Below are 25,069 nucleotides of genomic sequence, written 5' to 3'. Positions count from 1 at the left end.
AACACGGAGGGTGCGTTTTTCAATCCAAACGGCATCGTTACGTATTCGTATTGACCGTCGGGGGTGACGAACGCAGTATACTCTGTTGAGTTCGGGTGAATGGGAATTTGATGAAACCCGCTGGCCATGTCCAGGCTAATAAAGTATCTCGCGTTTTGTAATGTCGCGATCTGATCTGCTATGAGGGGTAAGGGATATAAATCCGCGACGGTGTTTTTATTTAGTGCTCGAAAATCTACGCATAATCTATCCGTGCCGTCCTTCTTTTTCACGAGTATCATGGGGCTCGCGAATGGCGAATTGCTAGGCCTTACGATCTTTGCTCTAATTAATTCTCCTATCCTCTCACGTACTATCCTGCGCTCTTCCTCGCTAAGCCTGTAAGGGCTTCTTTGCACGGTGACGTTAGGATCAATTAGCCGTATTTCTAACTGGCCCGTACTTACGCGAGTACGCGGGAAGCCCATAATGAATGATTCTTTGAAACCTTCGAGAACGGAAATGAATCGATCTTTATCGTTACCAATCACGTCGGTGTCGACCTCGTTAATATCGACCGCAACCTCCGCGACTTTACTAGAAACGTTAACGACCTTGCTCTTGCAAATATCAACGCTGTTTCGTGTAATGTTTACGTCAAAACCTTGGCTTAAAATTTCACGACCAATCATGATATCGTATTTTAGGTTGCTGTCCGCAAGGACGTGAAAAGTTATCTCCAATGTAAAACCGTTAATACCTACGGTGGACAGAATCTGAGACGTACTTTTAATACAAGTGTTTCCTATTCCTCGCAGTGCTACTACGTGAGTCGTTCTTTTGCCGGACAATTTCGAGGCTGCAGACTCTTTAATTAGCTAACACTCGGCTCCAGAATCGAAATAGAATGGGAACGACTCACCCCGCTGACTTAATCTACCGGTGGGGGCTTCCACCACGCAGGCATCGACACGATGCTCTTCTTCAGGACGGCGTTTTCCTTCTCGCAGCAGCGGGCAATGCGGCGCGATGTGTCCTGGCTTATGGCATTTGAAGCACGATGTTTTTGGGGAAGCGGTCGGTCGGCTTTCCTCCAGGCGTCGGGGGTCCTTCTTCGATTCCAACCTCATCTTTTTGCGGCATTCAGATATCGTATGTCCATATGCACCGCAGTGGCGGCACTTTTCCCGGGGGGTGGGAGACTTGCTTCGTTTATTTCCGGGGCCCGATGATGGCCTCCGTGGCGGAGATGTCCGCCTCTCCTCGTAGAGGAAAGGCTTCATTTCTTTTTGAAATTGTTTCACCGACTTGATATCACTCGTGAGTGCTAGTCGTCTAAAGCGTCTATCGCGCAAGCCCATTAGATAGAGAACGGTGGCGGTAGCTACTTCCTCCATCGTCGAATTACGCCACTTCGAATACAGGAGGGAGATAAGACGGTTTCCGTACGCCCCTGATGATTCGTTTTCCCGCTGTAGTTCCTTGGATACCTTGATTAACGAAGAGGCTGCTGTTTCTTGGCCACCGAATTGCGCGGTGAATTGTTCCTTAAAAGCTGGCCATGTGATCTCTTCGCCGTCCATTATTTGCGTAAGCCAATACGCTGCCGGACCCTCCAGGGCGCGGTTCAACGCAGAATATAGCGCAGTGATCTTCAGAGGGTGGTCTCACATAAGCAGGCTAACGGCCGCGCACCAGGCGGCTGGATCAGCGTTCTCGGTTTCGGGGTTAAAGCGCGGTAACGTTACCCTGGTTACCAAGTGTCCCTTCTTCCCCGTTAGCGATCGGATTAGCTCACGTACGATGCTCTTATGATCCCGCATCGACAACGTATGTTCGGATCCCACTTCTGATGTCGAGTAAAGTTCCGAGTCTGGGCACGAGTCGTTCTCGGCGGGGGCTTGGGACAGGTAAGGATTCCTCACTGAAGCTATCCATGTTTTCTTTTACACTGAAGTTATTTTTATTGACACACACGAAATTGTTACAGAGTTGACACAAACTCACAATGACCACACACTCGCGACGCTAGTGACAATGGTCTTAGGTTCGATAACGAGTCCGCGGACAACGGGACGGTAGTCGTACGCACTCGCAAAAATCTAAGTCGGATTCTGTGTTGATATTCACTGACCGTAAGGCGTTAATCCCTTTTTGTCGGTGAGGTCGCAAGAGAGAATGACTTTCCGTCCCGGTGATACGCCAGAGGAAAACTATGACGGGGTGTGTCTAAGGACACGAGATCATCGGATTCGTCGGGGATATCACACACTCGGAAAGTAAGGGAAATTGACGTTGCTGCTAATTGGCCAATCTCCATATCGGTAGTTACAAAAGGATGCTTGCCGCCCTTGAGGGAGGGTTGCTAGTGGGAGACATCGTTCGTGGAAAAATAGCTCTCTCCTGTCTTCCTGTAACTGGGACAAAGACTGTGTATCTGTTGAGGGATTCTAGGTAACTAGATATTAGTGTTTATAGCGGTCCTCGGGCTAGCCGATCACGTACTGCGGAGAGGCGTTGACATCTGGTAAACATCCTGTCCGCAGAATAGGATCTGCGTGTGGCGAGCTACGGGACAGAAACCGTTGGAATGTTTACTGCCACGTGCCGCTACAAATCTTTCTTTTAAGGAGAGCTATAGGGTTACTCAATGCCTTTGTTAGATGGAGAGATCGTCCCGTTGACCGCGGCCACGTTCGGCGACTAATTGTCGCCTTGAGCCCAAGCTCATTGTCACAAGTCTCAAACGAATACAATTGGGTAGAGTGACGGCAAAACGTTTAATTACAACTGTAGATTTTAATTACAATGTTTTTATGGATTTACCCGAGGTTTCGGAGGGAAGGCATCGGTGTCCTCTTATCTCCGACATATATGTCGGGTTTACATTAGAATTAGGGGCGTGAAACGAATCTTCGTTTGGGTTACACGTTGTCGTTATGCAATAGAGAAGACATTGACTAGTGCAAATACGATTATTATAGAACCGGACAAGTAACCGTGGTAGTTAGGTACTCGAGAAACTAATGACAATGATCCTAGGTTCAGTAACGAATCCGCGGTCGACGGGATGATAGATGAACGTACTCACAAAATCTAAGTCGGATGCGTGATATTCACTGGTCGTAAAGGGTTACTCCTTTCATCAGTGAGATCGCGAGCGAGAATGCCTTTCCCGTCCCGATGATGCCACAGAGGAAAACTATAATGGGGTGTGTCTAAGGATACGAGATCATCCGATTCGTCGAGAAATTTCGTTCAGAAAGTAAGGGAAATTGGCGTTGCTGCTAATTGGTCAATCTCCATATCGGTGGTTAGAAAAAGATGCTAGTCGCCCTCGAGGGAAAGTTGCTAGAGGGAGACGCCGCTCGTTGAAAAATAGGTCTCCCCTATTTTCCCGTAGTTGGGACAAAGACCGTTTGTCTGTTTGAAGGACTTTAGTTGTCTAAATCTTAAGATTTATGACGGGCCCTCGAGCTAGCAGAACATGTACTGCGGAGACGCATCGACATCGGGCAATCATCTTACCAGAAGAATATGGTCTGCGTGTGGCGAGCCACGGGACTGAAACCGTTGGAATGTTTACTGTCGCGTGTCGCCACGAATATTTATTTTATATGTTATAACGTCGTCCCATATAAGGTATTACGTTATAACGTTATAACACATAACGTAATACGTTATAACGTCATCCCATATGACGTAATACTTTATAACTTCATAGCATATAACGTATTACGTTATAACGTTATAACACGTAACGAAATACTTTATAACTTCATACCTTATAACGTATTATGTTATAACGTTATAACATACAACGTAATACGTTATAACGTTATAACATATAACGTAATACGTTATAACGTTATATCATATTACGTAATAAGTTATAACGTTATATATGTCGGAGATGAAAGAAGACCGGAGCCTGTGGAATTTTGGATAATCCCGCAACATTGTAACCTAGAGTCTACTATAGCTGTAATTGAACAATTGTAGTTATTCAATCCGATTGTAATTGTTCGAGAGTTGTGATAATGAGCTTGGGCTCGAGGCGACAGTCAGTCGCCGAACGTAGCCGCGGTCACGGAATGAACGCTTTGCCTAGCAAAGGTATGGAATAATTCTATAGCTCTCCTTAAAGGAAATATTCGTCGCTAGACGCGACAGTAAACATTCCAACGGTTTCTGTCCCGTGGCTCGCCACACGCAGACCCTATTCTTCGAGTAAGATGATTGCCAGATGTCGATGCGTCTCCGCGGTACATGTTCGGCTAGCCCGAGGGCCCGTTATAAATCTTAAGGATTAGTTAACTAAAGTCCTTCAAACAGACAAACAGTCTTTGTCCCAACTACGGGAAGATAGGGGAGACATATTTTTCAACGAGCGGCGTCTCCCACTAGCAACTTTCCCTCGAAGGCGCTAGCATCTTTTTCTAACTACCGATATGGAGATTGACCAATTAGCAGCAACGTCAATTTCCCTTACTTTCTGAACGAAGGCTTTTCTCGACGAATCCGATGATCTCGTGTCCTTAGACACTCCCCATTATAGTTTTCCTCTGTGGCATCATCGGGACGGGAAAGTCATTCTCGCTCGCGATCTCATTGATGAAAGGAATAACTCTTTACGACCAGTGAATATTACGCGTCCGACTTGGATTTTGTGAGTACGTTCATCTATCATCCCGTCGACCGCGGATTCGTTATTGAACCTAGGATCATTGTCATTAGTTTCTCGAGTACGTAACTACCACGGTTACTTGTCCGGTTCTATAATAATCGTATTTACACTAGTCAATGTCTTCTCTATTGCATAACGACAACATGTAACCCAAACGAAGATTTTATTCACGCCCCTAACCCTAATTCTAATGTAAACCCGACATATAACATAACGTAATACGTTATAACGTCACCCCATATAACGTAATAAGTTATAACGTCATACCATATAACGTAATACGTTATAATGTTATAACATATAACATAATACGTTGTAACGTTATAACATAGAACGTAATACGTTATAACGTCATCCCATATAACGTAATACGTTATCACGTCATACCATATAACGTAATACGTTATAACGTTATACCATATAACGTAATACGTTATAACGTCATCCCATATAACGTAATACGTTATAACGTCGTCCCATATAACGTAATACGTTATAACGTCATCACATATAACGTAATACGATATAACGTTATACAATATAACGTAATACGTTATAACGTCGTCCCATATAACGTAATACGTTATAACGTCATCCCATATAACGTAATACGTTATAACGTCATAAGATATAACTTATTACGTTATAACGTTATAACATATAACGTAATACGTTATAACGTCGCAAGATATAACGTATTACGTTATAACGTTATAGCATATGTCGGATCACGATTCGAATTTTGGGCGCGCGACGACTCTTCATGTGGACTAGCCATCGTTTCACAAAGCCGAGATTTTATTTACACGTATATACAGGTCTATCACTAAGCTTAACAAATAATAAGTACAACTAATAATAAGTCTAACAAACACTAAGCCTAATGAATAATACGATCTACGAATAATTAAATTAAATAATACTATTAGCAATGTTTGAGTTGAAACGAATCCACGGTCACCGGGATAACTCCTTACTAAGCGAAACTAACTTAGACGCAAATGCGATCGTCGAAAATGCTCGATGTATCACTCTCCAAGGCAATCGCAAGAATGTCAGCCTCGTGGAGATTTTTCTCCCTGTACGATTGCATTTTGTTTTCTATACCCGTTTGGAAGCATCGAGAAGGTTCCAAACGCCGTTGCTAGGCACACTCGTTGGAAGCATCGAGAAAGTTCCAAACGCCGTTGCTAGGCAGTTTCTGCCTGGAGTTTTGATTACTATTACAATGTATGTCCCATTGCATCGGCACCTCCGAGGCAACATCACACGTGGCTAGGCCCGCTCTCGAGGCCGCATGCCGCCACAACCACATTTCTCGGAAAACACATACAACCACTCCAGACCTCCGTTAGATAAAACATCCATCCCGTGACCGTGGCTACGTTCAGCGACCGATTGTCACCTCGAACCCAATCTCGCTTATTACAAATCTTAAGCAATTACAACTATAATAAAATCTAGACTAAGGTACTAGAGGATGTTCCCAAAATTTCCAAGGAAAGGCTTCGGCTTTCCTTTCATCTCCGACATATTATATATTATAGCTATAATTTTAGCAGATACTGTTTATCTATTTCGTTTTGCGTGTATTAAGGTCCTCATGGTGTATCGTATAGTAATTAATGCATCAGATTATATACATATTGGTGTTTGTAGGTAACACGTTATACAGAGTGGAGAAGCAGCATCAAATTGTCACGATTGCAAAATAAAATGAGTGAACGGCTGGTGAACGAGCAAAATACTCGTACAATAACAAGTGAATGTAAAGGGAGCTCTAAATTCCAAGAAATTCCATTTTATCAGCCGAACAAAATGTATAATCTGATAATGTTTTGAGGATAGTAAGTTAGGCAGGCGAAAAAAATAGGTGTTAACGATCAAGTATAACAGATACAGTAGTAAATATTCAACAATTTTTCAACCGTAATGTATTTATACACAAATCTGCGTACTTTGTATCAAAGTTTCTGTTGAAAATGACAACGTGAGTTCGTGCTCGCCATCCATATGCAGATGCGTTAGTGATAAGAAATAGTAACTAGAGGATGATGCTAGTTACAATCGATAGATTTAATCGATAGGCTTAAGATGCTTTTTTGTTTTTATCCCTAGTTTTTGTAAGCGTGTGCAATAAAGGCTTTTTTTGGCTCAGAACGGTGTAATAGATTTATCCATTCAATAAAATAATAACTACTCTGATCTTACCTCTGAGTATAGAAATAACAACAGTTTCGATACATATATTTTTATGTACAGCATGTATAAAAAGTGTCAGGGCGTATAAGTGTCCACTAGCGTGATTTCGGAGGATCGGAGCCTCTGGATCGATTGATTCATGCAAAATTTTGTAAAAATTGACGTTTGCTGGCACCGTATGCTACTTAGCACGAGGATCAAATGGAACTTTACTGGGAAAGTATATTTGGATACCATGATGTGCAAGATATTATTCTTGTATATGTAGGATTTGTATACATTTTAATCAATTTACTTTTTTTAATCAATTTAATCCTCATTTTATCAATAAATCCAATTATTTTGCCATCTATCTCTATTACCGACTATCGAATTGTTCGTTGTTCCAAAAATGTGTTGCGCGCAATACTGGGCACTATTAAATAAATTTTCATTTAAATAATTGTTTAAATGTTAAAAGACAGAAATAAATTATTTGCAATTTCAACAAGTTTAAATATATTATTTAAAATAATGAGATTAATTGTTATTTACAAATTTTATTTTCTATTTATTCTAAAAGAAAGCTAATAAAATCAGAATCTTTGTTTGAAAGTCTTTTTTCACGCAGTAGATAATTCTGTAATAATGTGAAATCACGCTGATTGCTCCATTCTGTTTATCACGGGCTATCCCACCTGCTAACGAAAACTTGTTGTTTTCTCGTTGATGTCACATTGCTTACTTTCTACCTGACTGCGAAATATAAACTTGTTGCGAATAATCTCGATGTAAGACCCAATGAAATTTCAACGTCATTTCTCCAGAAAACGGTTCAATTGCGACTCATAGCTTATTTTGAAAAGTTGTCAAGTTGGTCCTCGCGATGAGTAGACGTTTGTAAAACTGTATCATCCAGAGTTGTAGAATTAGGGTGGTCCGGTCAAATAAGTGTATTTTTTATATACTCTGTACATATACAGGCTTTTCCAGAATAATTCCATACCGCCAGACAGGATAAGACGTCAAACAAGAAAAAAAACATTTTTCTTTTCTTCAGCTTATTTTTGCGCGTAAACTTTTTGTATTTAAAGCTAAAGTTTGAAATAGTTGTCGATACTCTGTCACACTGAACGTATTTCATTGTAAGCTAGCTCAAGCAAAAACAAAGCCTTATACAAGAAAACTTCATCCTCTTCCTTTGACTTACTTTTGCATACAGAAAAATCTGCAGTCTAAGTGTGCTATCCTGAGATTCCTTGATTATACATATCTTTTCTAAATTTTTCGTTTCTGTTAACAAAACTTCCATAAATGATAAAGTGCAGGTATTCCTAAAGGAAAAAAATGTAAAGAAACTAAAATTAACGCCCAAACACCCAAAATTTCAACATTAACCCGCCATATATATATTGTTAAATATGTAAATTCGCACGTTCGTGGGGAGACGCGATCTCGAGGAAGCGCGCCAACGGGAGTCGTAAATTCCCGTTGCGATTGATTAATCGACGCCACGAATCGTTCGATCCCTTATTTCTTGTGGGATAATAAGGGTAGTTAAATTGACGATAACGCTGCTATTAACAGGTTATTATATATGTCGGAGGTGAAAGGAAAACCGGAGTCTTCCCTTTGCAATTTTGAGGAAGCCTTCTAATGCTTTAGCCTAGATTTTATCATAACTGTAATTAAGCAATTGTCATTTGTAATTGTTTGACATTTGTGAAAGCAAAAGTGGGTTCGAGGTGACAACTGGTCGCCGAAAGTAGCCAGGGTCACGGGATAAACGTTTTGCCTGACGAAGGTGTGGATCGGTTGTATTGTTCTCCCTAGAAATCACATAGAATTGTACTTTAGAGATGCTGATATAATGGGACACACGTTGTATTAGGAATTAATCTCCAGACAGAAACAGGTCGTCCCATATAACGTAATACGTTATAACGTCATACCATATAACGTAATACGTTATAAAGTTATATTATGTAAAGTAATACGTTATAACGTTATACCATATATCGTTACATATGTCACGACCGGCATACTTCAAATCCGACGGACTGACGATAGAGATAAAGCACTCGGCGACAATGTATATCGCTGAAGTGCCTAATGAACCATCAACATCCCAACGGTCCTTCCACCGAAGGTTCTAGAAGAAAGAGCACGTGGCAACGATCGCGGACGCCTAGCAAATGCATGGACGGTGAGGATGTTGAGGAATGACAAAAGAAAGTAATCGGATCCGATCGAAAGTAAAATCATAAGAGTCTGTCTTAGAAAGTCACGCCTAGAGTTCGGAAGTAGATTGTAAAGTGTATTGATGTTAGAAAAAAAATAAAGTTTTCTTTTTTTATTTTTTACCTCAAATTCCTTTTTTATTTTGTTATTTTACGTGACAGATACATCGACACTCTGTGTTACCACAGATTTTATACGAAATAGTGAAATTGGAAATCGAATACTGTATTCAGAGTTAAAATATAATGCTATATGGAAATGAAATAGCACTTCAAAGACTTGATAGATTTCGTTAATAAAATAAAGCAAAATAAATCTTTAATTCACTCACTACGAATTTATGGTATTGATTAAAATCAATGAATGTAGAGTTACTTCCGATTAAGGGTACAACTGTTATAAATTAAGAGCATAATTACATTGAATTAATGGGAAAATGTTGTTATAAATTATTGGTATAACTGTTAAGAATTAATGATGTAATTGTTTTAGATTAATGGCTTAAATGTTATAAATTAATGGCTTAAATGTATAAAATAATAGTTCAAATATTGTAAATTAATGGCTAAGATGTTGTAAATTAATAGCCTAAATGTTATAAATTAATAACTTAAATGTATAAAATAACAGTTCAAATGTTGTAAATTAATGACTTAGATGTTGTAAATTAATAACTTAAATGTTATAAATTAATAGCACAAATGTTGTTGAGAATTGTGGATCTTTGAAGTCGAAATAATGTTATAAGAACACTAAATTTATACTGAGGATTAATTTTAAAATAGTAATATATTTATTTCATGGACGATTTCTTATATATTCATCGATACACACTTGCACGCGTCTCAGCACTTTCTTCTATACCCGACTGTTAACCGACTGAACAGTTTACATTCATCTGTTTTCGAGAAGCCGCGCACACACATACATCCACACGCTGATATTCACATACAAGTATCTCTACTACACATTTAACCCAGTCCAACACAGAAAATTATACATATCTCAACAAATGTTATAAATTAATAGTTTAGACGTTATAAATTAATTGCTTATATGTTATATATTAATGGCTTAAATGTTATAAATTAATAGCTTAAATATTGTAAATTAATTTCTCAAGTATTGTAAATTAATAGCTTAGACGTTATAAATTACTAGTTACAATGTTGTTATTTGATATTTTTTTTTATTTACCTTATATTTAAATTCTTCTTGGATGTTCACTGTCCGGAATTTCAGGCACGAAAGAGCTCGCGCGCGACTTCCGCGTTCCTTATATATCTTGACAAGGTGTCGAGATGTCAATCAAACGTTAACGATCTCTTGACATAGCAAAGGACGGGTTTTCCATTATAACAAAATCAAATTGAACAATTTTAATCGTAATTTTTAATTTTTATCGTAAATTGGCGCCTTCGACGATTTAATACGGTATCCATTTTTATCATTTTAATAGTTTCTACAAACTAAGACTAAATTCACACCTCCTTGATACTAGTTTTCGACTATCAATTAGTTTGAACAAAAAGGGAAAAGAGCCTAACGGCAGTCGATGACGTTACTGTGAAATATGTTATGGTATTTAAATAATCAGCCAGATAAAATTCATATTAATCATTATATTATATTATCGATATTCGTTCATTTACTCGTGCTAATTACAAAATAAAATGTTCTCTTTTCTTGAATAACACCTACATCACCGTCTGCGATATTTAAATTTCTTATTTAATGCTTATTTAAAAGTCAGGTACCTTTTTAATTCCTCTCAAGTTAAACGAGTAAATTTACTCGTTATAGTTGTAACATAAAATGGCTATTTTCTTCAATACCACTTGCATCGCTGTACGTGATACAAATATTAATTATGTATCGAATAATATGTACCAATTGGCTGTAATCGCGGTTAGGTATTTCTTCGTTTGATCTATCAAGAGATCTATTAGGCTATTAGAGAAACACTTATTGATTCCTCAAAGATGTATCTTAACTTAAATCTTAAAGATTAACTAAATGATTATATTTGATTAGTATTCGACAGTGTCTAACATATTCAGCCATCTTCTTTTATAATTGATACTGCTCGGATCAATTATTTTATAATAAATTGCAGATTATGCCACGGTATATTATAAGATATTTGTCTATAGCTCTTTTTTTCTAATTCATTGATTTTATTATTAGTCTCGTTGGTTTTTCCTGTGAGTATCTGCTGTACGTACATTGGAAATACATAATGGATACGTACATTATATATATATTTTAAAATATAAAAATAAAAAATTAACAATACTATTATAAATATTGCTATTATAATTAATTAATAATAATTTAATTAGATAATTAAATTAAAATAATTTATAAATATTTAACGTAATAAAATAAAATTTTTTAATAAAATTGATAAAAATTGAATTATCTTGTATATAAGTATATATTAATATATAATTATTAATTTTAAATATATTAATTTTAAAATCTTTATACATACATTTAATTTTATAAAAAAATTAAAATATAAATATAAATATTTTAACTTTAAATTGAAAAAAATGTATTATATATAATTAATTATTTATATATAAAAATTAATATAAATTATAAATATTTTATTATCTTGAGATATATAATTAAATTATTATTAATAATAGGTAATATTAATTTATAATTACTTATTTATTTATATATATATATACGTCGGGTTTACATTAGAATTAGGGTTAGGGGCGTGAAACGAATCTTCGTTTAGGTTACACGTTGTCGTTATGCAATAGAGAAGACATTGACTAGTGCAAATACGATTACCATAGAACCGGACAAGTAACCGTGGTTATTAGATATTCGAGAGACTAATGACAATGATCCTAGGTTCAATAACGAATCCGCGGACAACGGGACGGTAGTCGTACGCACTCGCAAAAAATCTAAGTCGGATTCTGTGTTAATATTCGCTGACCGTAAGGAGTTAATCCTTTTTTGTCGATGAGACCGCAAGAGAGAGAGACTTTCCGACCCGGTGATACGCCAGAGGAAAAATATGACGGGGTGTGTCTAAGGACACGAGATCATCGGATTCGTCGGGGACATCCTACGTTCGGAAAGTAAGGGAAATTGACGTTGCTGCTAATTGGCCAATCTCCATATCGGTAGTTAGAAAAGGATGCTAGCCGCCCTTGAGGGAGGGTTGCTAGTGGGAGACGTCGTTCGTGGAAAAATAGGTCTCTCCTGTCTTCCCGTAACTGGGACAAAGACTGTGTATCTGTTGAAGGATTTTAGGTAACTAGATATTAGTGTTTATGACGGTCCTCGGGCTAGCCGATCGCGTACTGTGGAGACGCGTCGACATCTGGTAAACATCCTGCCCGGAGAATAGGATCTGCGTGTGGCGAGCTACGGGACAGAAACCGTTGGAATGTTTACTGCCATGTGCCGCTACAAATCTTTCTTTTAAGGAGAGCTATAGGATTACTTAATGCCTTTGTTAGATGGAGAGTTCGTCCCGTTGACCGTGTGACACCAATTACCTCTCAGAGAAAAGACATCGACTCCCGACTGTCGGACGCCAACGCCGCGACGCATCTTAGTCCCCATCAGAGATAAGGCCCCAACCCCGACTTTCGGACTCCTTGGAATCCACACCAAACCCCCCAACATCCCCAAGCCAGGGTGTATATAAGCCGAGACTTCACCCAGCCCGGGGAGTTCTCGTTCTAGTTGCTGTTCTTGTACAACACCCCTTTATCTGTTCAACGTTATTCTACTGTAAGTGCCAAAGTCATAATAAAGTTCGATAAAAGAGAATTAATAGTTGGGCTACGACTCAGCTTTCTTTTCTCTCGCAACCCAAGTACCAACTTTACGTGACATTTTGGCGATCCGTGCCCGGATCCATCAACTTCAAGGAAACGAAATTACGCATTTCGGCATACGTGCATCATTGACGATTGAGGGATCAGCGGACCTCTGCAGATCAGCTCACTTTACGTGAAAACGACTTCTACGGAAAGCGGACTACGGTCATCACCAAAACTGAAACTGGTCACGAAAAGAAGAATATTCAGGTAAAGAACTGGATTCTTTTAAATATTATCGTACTCGTCGCAATAGCTTCGCTAGTACAGACTCCAACAACAGTACAATAACCACTATGAGCAAAAAATCAGAAGACACATCTTCTGTTAGCCCTATGGCTACTGGTGTGGATCCAAGTATTCGGGCCATACTAGACGCTATGCAGAAGCAGAACGAAATCAAGTTAAGAAAACTGTTAAAGGAGACTATTAAAGCAGCGACTAGTCGGAGTTATCAGGGTAGTTTAGTTTCTAATAATTTGAACAAAAGCTTGGAGAAAACAGACGTTACTGTGGGAAATGAAGAAATGGTTTTGAAAGAATTTTCAAAAGAATTGCAGTCTAATGTAGAAAATTCTTATGAAAAGAAAGTATCAATTGACACCGCTTCACAGGATTATATTTTCATTAAAACAGACTTAATGTTTGATGTCAATAGCTCAACAGAATACCAGAAAGAGTCTGTGAAACGAAGGAAAGAAGATATTGCAGTATTGTATAATGATTTGTCACCATCTTCGTCACAAGATACTCAAAATTTACAAGAATGGTTTGACAAAAAAGTAAAAGTTTAGGAGAAGCAGAAAAAGATCATAATAAGAAGGATAATATTTCAATGAGAAATATTTTGGACGGCGATACAAATAAAGAAAACCAAATTGAAACGAAGGAATTAGAAGCAGTTAGTAAATCAACTGCTGAAAATGATACAAAATCAATAGACAACGTTGAACAAAATATATCATTAGAATCCATACAAACAGCAAGAGATAATGCTTACAATAATGAACATTTGCTTATAGAAGAAGACCAAATGATGACAGCGAAAAATGCGTGTGACACTACAGAATCAAAAACTTCAGCAGATCTTATGTCGAGAAATTTAGATGCTAATACACAAGAGAAGTCTTTAGAGAATAAAGATGACAAGAATCCATCTCCATCTATGTTAGATAGTAGTAAACGGAGCAGTCGTTATAATGTTGCTGCAAAGCCTGCTACTTCGCCAAAATTTGAAGAAATTGTTTATAATCAAACCAGACAATCAAACACAAATAAAATTTTGCGAAGCGCTTTAAAGACGAAATTAATCGAAGACAAGTCTGAAATAATTAATAAACAAAAGGCATCGGAAAATGTAGAAAATAAATTTGCCAAAGAAGAAAAAAGAGGTGTTAAACAAAAATCAATTTCAGATAGTGAAAACGAAACAACTGATAAGTTCGTCAACGAAGGGAAGGTCTTTTAACGAACACAGCTAGTGATAGCGATAGGTATAAATCTGTAGAAAATGATAATGCAGTAACGGGTGTAATAGCAACTGATGAAGCGAAACATAGAGGCAGACCTAGGAGATCGGATAAAGTCAAAGTTAAAGAAGATGAAAATACAAGGAAGATCCTACAAAATGAGAAGGGTGGATTAGAAGAACAAAGAAAACTCGAAGAAGATACAAAAGAAGAAACTGCAGAGACAGAAGTCAATTCAAAAGGTATATTAAATAATAAGTGCTATTTACTTGATACCGAAAGAGCTATTGAAATTAATGATACGGTTCAAGATATTAAATTTACTGAAGGTAGAAGCCGCACTCAAAATGATATGGAAGATGTAGTAGAAGATTCACAAGAATTATCTAATAAAAGTAAGTTATCAGAAATAAGGATTGCACTTAACAAAATTGAATATACAAAAACTATTTTACGGAATAAAAAGAATTCATTAGAAAGAGAAAGAGGAGTAAGGAAAAAGAAGAAAATGTACAGACAGAAATTATTTCAAAAAATATATCAGATGATAAATGTGATTTGCTTTAGAAAAAAAAAAATATTATCCACAAACTACATTAGGAATTTATCTATTTTAGTGAAGAGAAAGAGAAAGGATAGAGGAGTTGATCAATAGACTGTGGATTTTGAAGCGTTTATGAAAAACTTACAATTTTAATAAAATATTCAATGTAAAGTCTTATAATATTATAAGACTATAATATTATAATATTCAAATAAATAGATGAAAAAAAAATTGAATTTGCATAATTACTCATGGCTTATTGATCAATCATGCGACTCGTTCAGAGGTAACTCGAGTTGTAAAGGCGACAATTTATTAAAAATGGTATATCTGACGTACGATGCATTTGCTCATGTTAAACTATTTAAATAAGTATAAAAATCACGCGAAAAAAAATCTACTGAAAATAATGTTGAACTAGTTAATAATAATAAATCATATAGGGAAACACAAACCTTAAATCAAGATTTTAAGTTAAAAAAAAAAAAAAAAAAAAAGAAAAAAAAGAAGAAAGAAGTTGATAAAATGACAGCAACATGTAGCAGCAGGCGAGAGAAAATAAGCCAAATTTCTAAAAGAAGAAACGATGCTCAAGAACTCGAAATTTCTCGAGTGGATATGCTAAACAACGAATTTAATGAAGAGTTGAAAGAACGTGAAACGGCAATAGAAGACTTACATCAAATGTTAAAGCATCAATCGGAAATTCATAAAGTTACCTTAAATGAAGCAAGTTTGAAAATAGGAGAACTCTCTGATAAAATAAAATGTTTTAAAGGAAAAGATAGTCAGATACCGAAACGTAATGAATTACTCGAAGAAGAACAGAATAAATGGAGAAGTTTAGAAAAAATGATTACAGAAAAACTTGAAGAAGAAAAATCCCGTTAGGAAACAGCTGAAGACGAAGTGAGAAAGCTTTCCAAATATAACGAGCAACTTCTAAAAGATTATCAAGAAATCCATAAAAAAAAAAAAAAAGGTAAAGAATTAAACATGTACCTCAACTGAAAGATAAAATCAATCGACAGGATTTATATGCGAAGAACATAAGAACACAATATATAGAACAGCACAAGATGATCGAAAAATTGAGAGCAAAAGGAAAACGTGTGCATAATAAAGGTAAAGAGAACACATAATGTATCTTCACCAGGGGCGCATGATCCAAAATTAAATAATAAAATAAAAGGTTTTGTTACTGAAAAGTTAGAGAGATTTCATGACAACAAAAGCATTGCCTGTGCAGAGTGCAGTGTATCAATGTGCACTAAAAATGCAAGCAACGTGACGATTACTTTTAGAACACCACAAGCACCACGAAAACACAATCAAGACCAAACAAGATCAAGTTCAAAAGTGAAGTTACGCGAGCTTATTACTGCTAACGACCAAAAATTGAATTACGATCCCGATCATCAACTCGCTGATCCTCAAGTAGAATGTTCCGACAAAGACAGGACGACACAAGAGTTCGAGAAGCACATAGAGGACATGAAGGAGGAAGTGCAAAAATTAGAATTGCAACTCGACGAGTTACAAAAAAAAAAAAAAAACACACGCACGTAAAAAGAGTTCAATCTTTTGGAATACAAATTGAAGAACTAACAATAAAATTAGAAGAAATAACATAAGTCACAAATATGAAGTTGACTTGCTGGAACAAAAAAAAAAAGGCCAAAATTAATTCATGTGTTAGTAATTCAATGGAGGAACGTGAAGCTGGAGCTAAAGATGCAAAAGAGATAAAATGTAGTTCTTGAACCACAAGGACAAATAATCTGCCCTTCAATGTGAACTAGACGAACTAAAGGGTGAATATGAAAAAGTGGGTGATTTTGGATATAAATATGAAGAAGAAACTAATAAATTGAAACTGGATTTTGAAAAATAAGAAAAATGATCCTTGTCAATGAAAATAAATTTGAAATATTGCGTAGGGTAGAAATTGAAGGTAAAGTAAAAGATATGAACGAACAAAATAATTTTCTTAGAAAAGAACTGGAAAGCGTCCAAAAACTTTCCAAAGATGTTAATAATCGCTTACTCGAGGCGAACCAAGAATTAAAAGATTCACATAGAAAACACACTCTTATTTGAAAATTGAAAAAAAAAGAAAAAAAAACATCAGGAAGAATTAGGTGATATAATAAAACTTCATGATGAAGAAAAATATAAACTGATACAGCATTGGTGTTCTGTAGAATGTCAAACTGCCATAAAGGGTTACATTGATGGAAAAGTGCAGTAAATATTTAAATAACAATCCATGACTTCTTAAGTAATTGTAACAATCTTGATGTTTTACTATGGAACAACTAGATGAAGTGCACAGTGACATTAATAAAGTAGAATCATCGATAAAAGTAGATGTATCTTCTTCATTAATATCAGAATCAACGACTGATATTATAAAGAATGTGCATGATATTCCAGAAAATCAAAAAAAAAAAAAAAAAAAATAAGTCACAGGAATGTACAGATAATACAATTCAAGATGGTTTAGTAGTAAATAAATGTGATGTAACAAATTTAAATAAAAACAAAAACAATTTCTAAAGTAAGGAAAGTAGTGAGACAGAGAGCATAAAGAACGCTGCGATTAATGAAGTAGAACAAGAAATAATAAATAAGGACCCACAAATTGATGATCAATGTAAAAAAAAAAAAAAAAAAAAGATGAGAAATTTCAAGAAGAGCAAGCAGAGAATACAACTGAGATTGGAGATCATTCAAGATATGCAGGTGACACATCTTTAGATAAAGAAAGTACGAACGATGTTGAAATATTTAATACAAATGAGGGTGAACAAAACATTGAGAAACACAACGTTTGTACAGTGTTAAATATAGATACAGTTAGTGTTACTAATGCTCAGTGTCAAGCATTAATTAAAACACTTGGTGAAACTTTTGATGATAAAGCCCAAACATTGCATCTCACGGATACAGACACAGATTTGTCTAAACTAGTTGATAGTAGTTCAGAAGTAATGGTACTGACTGTAGAAACTACTATATATTAATGATATGAATGAAAGTACGGAAAAAATATTGTTTTAACTGTACATGAAAAGGATGCTGTTGTAAATTCCAATGAAGAAAAAAAAAATGTTTCTGCAGAACAAAAAGGAATGAAGAACGCTGAAATTGTAAATGAAGAATTTAATTCGATAGGTTAAGCACGAGAAAGTGATGGAACAATTATAGAAGTAATTTCAACAGAAATTGTGGCTCAAGAAGTTTCTGAAAATTGTAGCCAGAAATACAATTATGACATATTAAATCATACAAAGACAAGAAACGATTCTATAACTCCTATTACCTCAGGAGTAATTAGTGATCTAGAAACTGCAGATGACATTGATATTAAAGAAAAGAATAACAAGAAACAACAAATGGAAATGGCAAGATTGATCTTTTGATAGTTCACATAAAATTAATGTAGAAAAGAAAATTATTCATAATAAAATTGTCGTACTTATACATGTTGCTAATACAGAAGGAAGGAATAAATCTATAAGTGAAGCAGATAAAGTGCGCATAACTAACAAAAGAAGTGTCATTCAGGATATCTTTGATGATAGGGGCATTGAAAATGCAGAAGATGACAGTCAGTCGGTATCTAAAGCTCCAAATACTGTGGAAATTGAATTGAAAAGTTTACTAAATGACACAAAAACACGAACTATAGAGGAAAGCACAGTTGTACTGGTTGAAGAAGAAATTACATGCATGGAAAAAGAACCAGTTGTAGATGCTGAAAAGGCTTTAGAAGTTGCTAAACAAAACAAAGAAATGCAAGTATCAAAGGAACAACTGGATAACAATCAAACTATAAAGAAACAACAAGATAGTATAAAACCATTACTCAAAGACCACTAACTCATTCTATATCACAGGCTGTTAGAAAGTCTACAAAAGATTCAACACGTGATACTGCGGCATTTCGTCAAACTTAGCAAATTATCCCTATTAATCGTAATCGAAATTTAACCAGCCAACAACCTTCACAGGTTGAAATAGCAAAAGCATATACCACGACGAAGAAGAACAAGTACAAGTCGAACCAGTCAGAGTCCAATTCCTCCATACTGAGGAAACACTAAGATTTTGGAGGACCAAAATCAATCTAAAGAGGGGGGGGGGGGGGTATGTGACATCAATCACATCTCAACCTACATCAGTGATAATACATCGACACCCGACCTTCGGACACTTTTGGACACATCACCACCTTATCATCATAGCATACACCAAGGCTGTGACGCACCTCCGTCCACATCAGAGATAGGATATGGACCCCCGACCTTCGGACACTTTTCTACATCATAACCTACACCTAGCCCCTCAACATCCTAAAACCAAAACGAATATAAACCGAGACTTCACCCAGCTCGGGCAGTTCTTGTTCCTCTTCTAGTTGCTGTACTCATACAACCCCTATTCTCCGGTTCGGTGTTATTTTGTAAGTGTTTATAATAAAGTTTTATAAAGGAAAATAAGTAGTTGGGTTACGACTCAGCCTTCTTACTACCACCCAAGTACCAACTTTACGTGACAGGAGCCGCCTCGGACCTAAGACTGATAATATATAGGACTTGGGTTAAGTAGTAGAAAGGTAGTCGCGATACACTGTGTGGTTTTTAATAGTTCTTACACACGGTGTGTACGCGAACCTTTCCCACCAAACTAGATTAAGAGTGGGGCCGCTCCACTGGGATACGTCGCAAGAGAGGGTAGGAGATCCGACCGGCCTTGGATACAGTGTCCGGCCGTGGGAGGGAGGAATCCGTCTTCAATGTCTCTGCCATGTACATAGCTTTGTTTCCCCCTCCTTCCATTATGTCTAAGGCATGAGCCTGCTAGGTAAGCCTTACTGATGAGTCCACTAGCAGGCTCTGGACGAAACACACTTTTTTTCTTCTTTTTCTCCGTCTTCCTTCATATATCCGTGATAATTGTAGGCTGCTGGCTGTAGATGTCGCTTGCCGGGGTGTAGTACTGTTGTATTTTCTTCTTATTTAGATGTCGTGGAAGAAAAATCGCACTTTGGAAAAGTACGAGGCGCCGGGATTTGAACCCGGGATCCGAACGTTTGTACTCTATGGCGCTAACCACTGCGCTGCCGTCGTCCGACACTAGTTGGTTTCGAGTGGTGAGATTTGCGTTCTCGTGTGCCGCCACGAGAGGAAATCTCAGTGTGGGTGTGCTTTCTGAACGAAGAACGCGGATTCGTTGTTCACACTTTTCGTTAGGAAAGTGAGGGTGCCCATTGATTATAGCCAACGTTAATGAATGAAGATAGGAGGAGGAAGCCTCCTACCAACGTGGCTCGTGGGTGACATTGTTTATTGGAAAAATAACTACCCGCTTTCTCCGTTATTTGTAAGAGTGCGCAATAAACCTAAGCATTGTTCCAAGGACCATCCATAAACCGAAAACACTTACAGGGCTAGAGATTCCTTCAAGCTATTAAGATTACGTCAAAGGATTCAGTTTATAGTATATAGTATGTAGTAGATCAGTATATAGTATAAAGCTTCAGACGGCGCAAATAAGTAGTATAAATAATATTTGTGATAGATTTGGCATCAATTCCATGTTTCCTTTAATATTTGCCTTTAGAAAGTCCAATTCGTTTCACGATTATACAAATTACTAAAAAAATGTCTATATTAGTAATTTATTTATTTTGCATTAATCGTGACATGTTAGTTGCATTATGTTATATATAAACTACCACAGAGGAAAAATGATAATCTTTCAGTTATTAGTTTTCTGATTTTAATGTCATTTTATGAGTACTTTAACACGAGGTACTTGTAAATGAAAACAACCAATTAGGTCTAAAAACATAAGCCTGTTACCAAGACTCTTATTAAATTGAACAAGCTTTTCAAAAATCGAACGTGTATATTAACGCGAACTTATTATTTGACTGATTTGACTGATTTGACTGACATCCGAAATTGGTGAGATCATATGAAATTTTGCTTTTCGCATCAAAGCCCCTGACAAGAGTGAAATGGGTAAACAAACAACGGAGAGGAAGATAGAGGAAGAGCGAAAGAGGAGCAGTAGCATCGAGGACGAACAGGCCGCGGTGTTCCAAGAGGAACGAGATCAGCTGCGTGCGGACGCAAAGAGACGGATTGAGGAGATCCAAATCCGAAACATGCGGGCGTATAACAGGAGACGCAAGAATGCGACAGCATACAGGACGGGAGATCTAGTGGCAATCGAGAGGATGCAGAGGGGTCCCGGGCTAAAGCTGCATCCGAAGTTTCTTGGACCGTATCGGGTGATAAATGTCCTGCGAAATGACCGATACATAGTGCAGCGAGAGGGGGAGCACGAAGGGCCACGTACAACTTCCACGGCAGCCGATCACATGAAATGGTGGAATGCTGACGATAGTGATGTAAGTGCGAGCGGCGCTGATGAGCACATCTGAGGGCAGATGTGATTGTCAGGAAAGGCCGATTGTAATATCGTAGAATAGCTTTGATTGGAGATCGGCTGAAAATAGAAAAACCGTGTACGTCGTGTTTCTGTGGTTCGTTTACATTTAAGAGTGCCTACGTGACTAAAGGCACGTAGTTGGTAGTTCTTACATAGGTATGAGGGAAACAATAGACAACGTTAGAAGAAGGACGGTTTCGCTATTCAAGGCGAACCGAAAAGTGTGCGTGTTGCGAGAATCAGAGTTGATCGAGACGTCGAAGCATAGAGTCGTTAGAATTGAGTTGCGAGTGTTGTCGAGAGTTAGAGTTGCTAGTGAGAGAGAGAGAGAGAGAGAGAGAGAGAGAGAGTTACCAAATAGTTGTCAAGTTATTTGTTGTAAATACGAGCGTTGCATTTAGTTTTCCTGTTAATCAAACATCGTTTCTCTGTCTAACTAATATCTGTATTTTCAATCCATTATTAATAAATTATAATTAATCGGACAAAATTACACCTTTAATATATTCCGATATTACATTACCGTTATGTAATATTTATCATGCTTATTTTGTACGTAAAACGAATCGTTGGAATATTCCCGAAGCTAACGAAGCATTTCCCAAAAGTTAAACCGAAGAAATTAACGCGAATAGTTAAGTGAAATTTTTCCATTAACTTGCTGACCAACCGGCAAATAAAAAATCATAAAAATTGTTTCAATGTGTTGAGGTCACGCATAACTTCTTTTTTCATTGACGATTACCAAACAGGTAAAATTTCGAAATTGTACGAAGGCCACGTGACCAGATCGTATTGGAATTTGAAGTGCATGGAAAAAGACAACTCGAAGTACAAACCTTGAGCTGTACTACTCGAAGTACAAACGTGAACTAATGGATGCAGAAAAGCAATTAACGCCAAACATCCGAACAGCATCTTGGAGCCCGTCATTGTTCTGAAATAAAAGAAGTGACGAATTAAAAAGACGCAGGACTAATAATAATAAAGGAAACTTAGTTCGTATTATAAATTGAATTTACATCAGAAAAGAAGCACGATCAAGCGAAACAGATCGTAGAAATGACAAATATCATCGATATACGTTTCAGTGTAATTTCACTTTTGAAAATTATTTAGTTTAATACGATCGTATTCATCGCTCCGAAACTTTCATTGTGCTGCAATTTGTGCTGCGTCTTTTTAATTTCTCTATCTTTCTGTGTTTTCGGAAAAATTACTTGAAAGATTAAGAATTGCTTGCCTTATTTTATTTTCGATTAGTTAGGATTTGATTATTCCAGGTAAGGTTTATTATTTATAACAGGTTTTATCACTTGTTTATTATTTAGGAGTTTGTTATTTTAGGATTAGTACCTTTTAGGATTTCTTATCCTTCGAGTTTCTGTTTCAGATATCTAGGTCTATTTCAAGATGTTTTATTACATTAGGATTATTTATTCGATTAAGATAATTTAAGAGTTTCACAATGTACAAAGAAATAATCGCGTGAAATTTAGATTTATGCTTTAAACGTATTAAACACGCGGTAATTTCAATGTCTATAGCCTCGAACGTGTTCTGATTAGTTGTGTCATTGTCTGTGACATTGAAATCACAAAAATCCATTGCAAGTGTGCTGTCATGCAATGTGGATGTAATTGGGTTTTTTGGGGTTAGGTTGGGGTTAGGTTGTATCATCTGATTTGTACAGTACTATTTTAACGCAAGGACAGGAAAGTTATTATATATTTCCCGTCCATTATTTGAATCGTTGTGAAGTGTAACGAATTATATTCGATTCGAGGAGATGTTAATGAATTACCCATTTCATATGTAATTACATGGAAATAAAAATCATTGCAAAAATAATTGATCTAATGACAACGGAATTTCCAATATTTTTTTGTTTCGTCACGTCTTTTTCATAATATATCTTTTATAGGTACGTGATTTATTAATCGTTCGAATGGAAATAATTATTCGTATAATATTCAAATGATTCTAGCCATAAAATAAATTAAAACGATACCTGTAATGCAATCTGCGTATGACGTCAACCTCGATCTATGCTTATACAAGAAATTTTATCAATCAATGACTAGATATACAATAATCAAATATTATAAAATTTCCTGAAAACCTTTAGGTGTTAATATTAAGGTGTTAATATCTTTAATATTTGCAAGTTATTGTTTAGCGCTAATTAGTTAGAATGTAACAAGTGGTGTACCAGAATTGAGATAATTAAGCCACACGAACAATCTTATTTAGATCTTTTTAATTTTTTAATTCTCTTTTGCTCTAATACTTCGTAAAATTAATCTTCATTAGCTACTACACTTCATAGAATAACAAGAGATAATTTTTCTTATATAACGTTTCATTCATAAAATCTATCATTAAAGTATATCTTCATAAAAATATCATTCCATACTAACGGTATATTTGGTGTCATACGAGATAACAGTTACCAGTGATGACATATGTAACTTTATAAAGATATCTCGTTTTATTATATATTAAAAGAATGTACTCATTGCTGCTATATTTCAGATGAAAAAAAGGTGGCAATGATTTTACAGTAAAATCGTTCGTTTACAACTGATTCATTTACATTTCATGATAATACTGTGCATTCTGAATATGCTATGATTTGGTTTAAAATAATAAATAGTCCATTCTTGCATACTATTGCTCCAGCTTTACTTGTATTTTCGATATTGGTATAAATAGAAAGACAATTAATGTCGTTCGAGTCTATTTTCGGATCATTTATATTACGTTTAATCCATATAGTTATCATATGAGACATAGTATCGTAAAATTTGGAAGAATAAAACGTTCGTACAGGAAGTACATTTTATAAGAACTCCAACAAATCTGCGTGTGCACCTAAAATACAAACTGATAGTGATTGTTCATAAGTTTATATACATTATCTAATGTCAATCGAAGGTATCAATTCTTTTTCTCCATAAGAGTACTTCTTCATTTATATGTGTTCAAAAATACATGTGTTCAACCGTGAAGCATATGTCACCTACAACGAAAAAGAGTTTTCCTATACTTAATATTTCCTTTATATACCTATGAAAGTCTATTCTTCGCGTAGTATGAAATTATGAATAAATCTGGAATATTGTTCAATCTGAAAAGAAAAATAACTTATTGACATCATTCATTGATACGAGATTCAGAATGTTTGTTTTGTCTTGCAGAAAAAGAAGGCAGCCCTCCCTTTCTTTTAATGTGAAATAGAAAGCGAAAATTTGAAAACAGATTTTTTGGAAATTTACTTGCAAATATCGTTTTCAATATCGTGATTTTCTTCCCAATGGTACTGTACTTTCAAATTTTCCAGTATCCCTCTAAAAACAAAAAGTCGAACCTCGTTATTGTTAACGTAGGCATTACAAGGAAGCGAAGTATTAGAAAGCAGCTCCTTTTTATTATGGATTTCTCTATAATCATGTAAATAAGAAATTCCGGAAATTTTTTCCTCAAGAATTTAATTCTTGTGTTTTGATTGATAATTATTACACTGCATACTAACTTTTCGCATACTGTTCGCGTCTAACAGTTTCCTAATAATAACTACTTCAAAATTACATATGTTCTTGCACGAATTCAAAAGTACGTATGATACAATTACAATTGATTCTAAAAT

The 25,069-nt window shown here is 36.2% G+C and overlaps 2 long non-coding RNA genes across 2 annotated transcripts; both read right to left on the bottom strand.

Moving 5' to 3' along the window:
• Window positions 1-1,918: 1,918 nt before the first annotated feature.
• LOC126876050 (uncharacterized) lies at window positions 1,919-12,822 on the bottom strand. The gene is made up of 2 exons (XR_007693909.1): window positions 12,153-12,822; window positions 1,919-2,192 (listed from the first exon to the last, which is right to left on the bottom strand). It is a non-coding gene; the product is annotated as an uncharacterized LOC126876050 (long non-coding RNA).
• Window positions 12,823-23,348: 10,526 nt separating this feature from the next.
• On the bottom strand, window positions 23,349-24,855 carry LOC126876055 (uncharacterized). Its single transcript, XR_007693914.1, has 2 exons — window positions 24,699-24,855; window positions 23,349-24,550 (listed from the first exon to the last, which is right to left on the bottom strand). It is a non-coding gene; the product is annotated as an uncharacterized LOC126876055 (long non-coding RNA).
• Between the last annotated feature and the right edge of the window lie 214 nt (window positions 24,856-25,069).

Source organism: Bombus huntii, unplaced genomic scaffold (assembly GCF_024542735.1).
Source record: "Bombus huntii isolate Logan2020A unplaced genomic scaffold, iyBomHunt1.1 ctg00000062.1, whole genome shotgun sequence".
In the NCBI taxonomy this organism is placed as follows: Eukaryota; Metazoa; Arthropoda; class Insecta; order Hymenoptera; family Apidae; genus Bombus; species Bombus huntii.
Note: the sequence above shows the minus strand (reverse complement) of the source record. Positions and strands in the feature narration are given on the sequence as shown.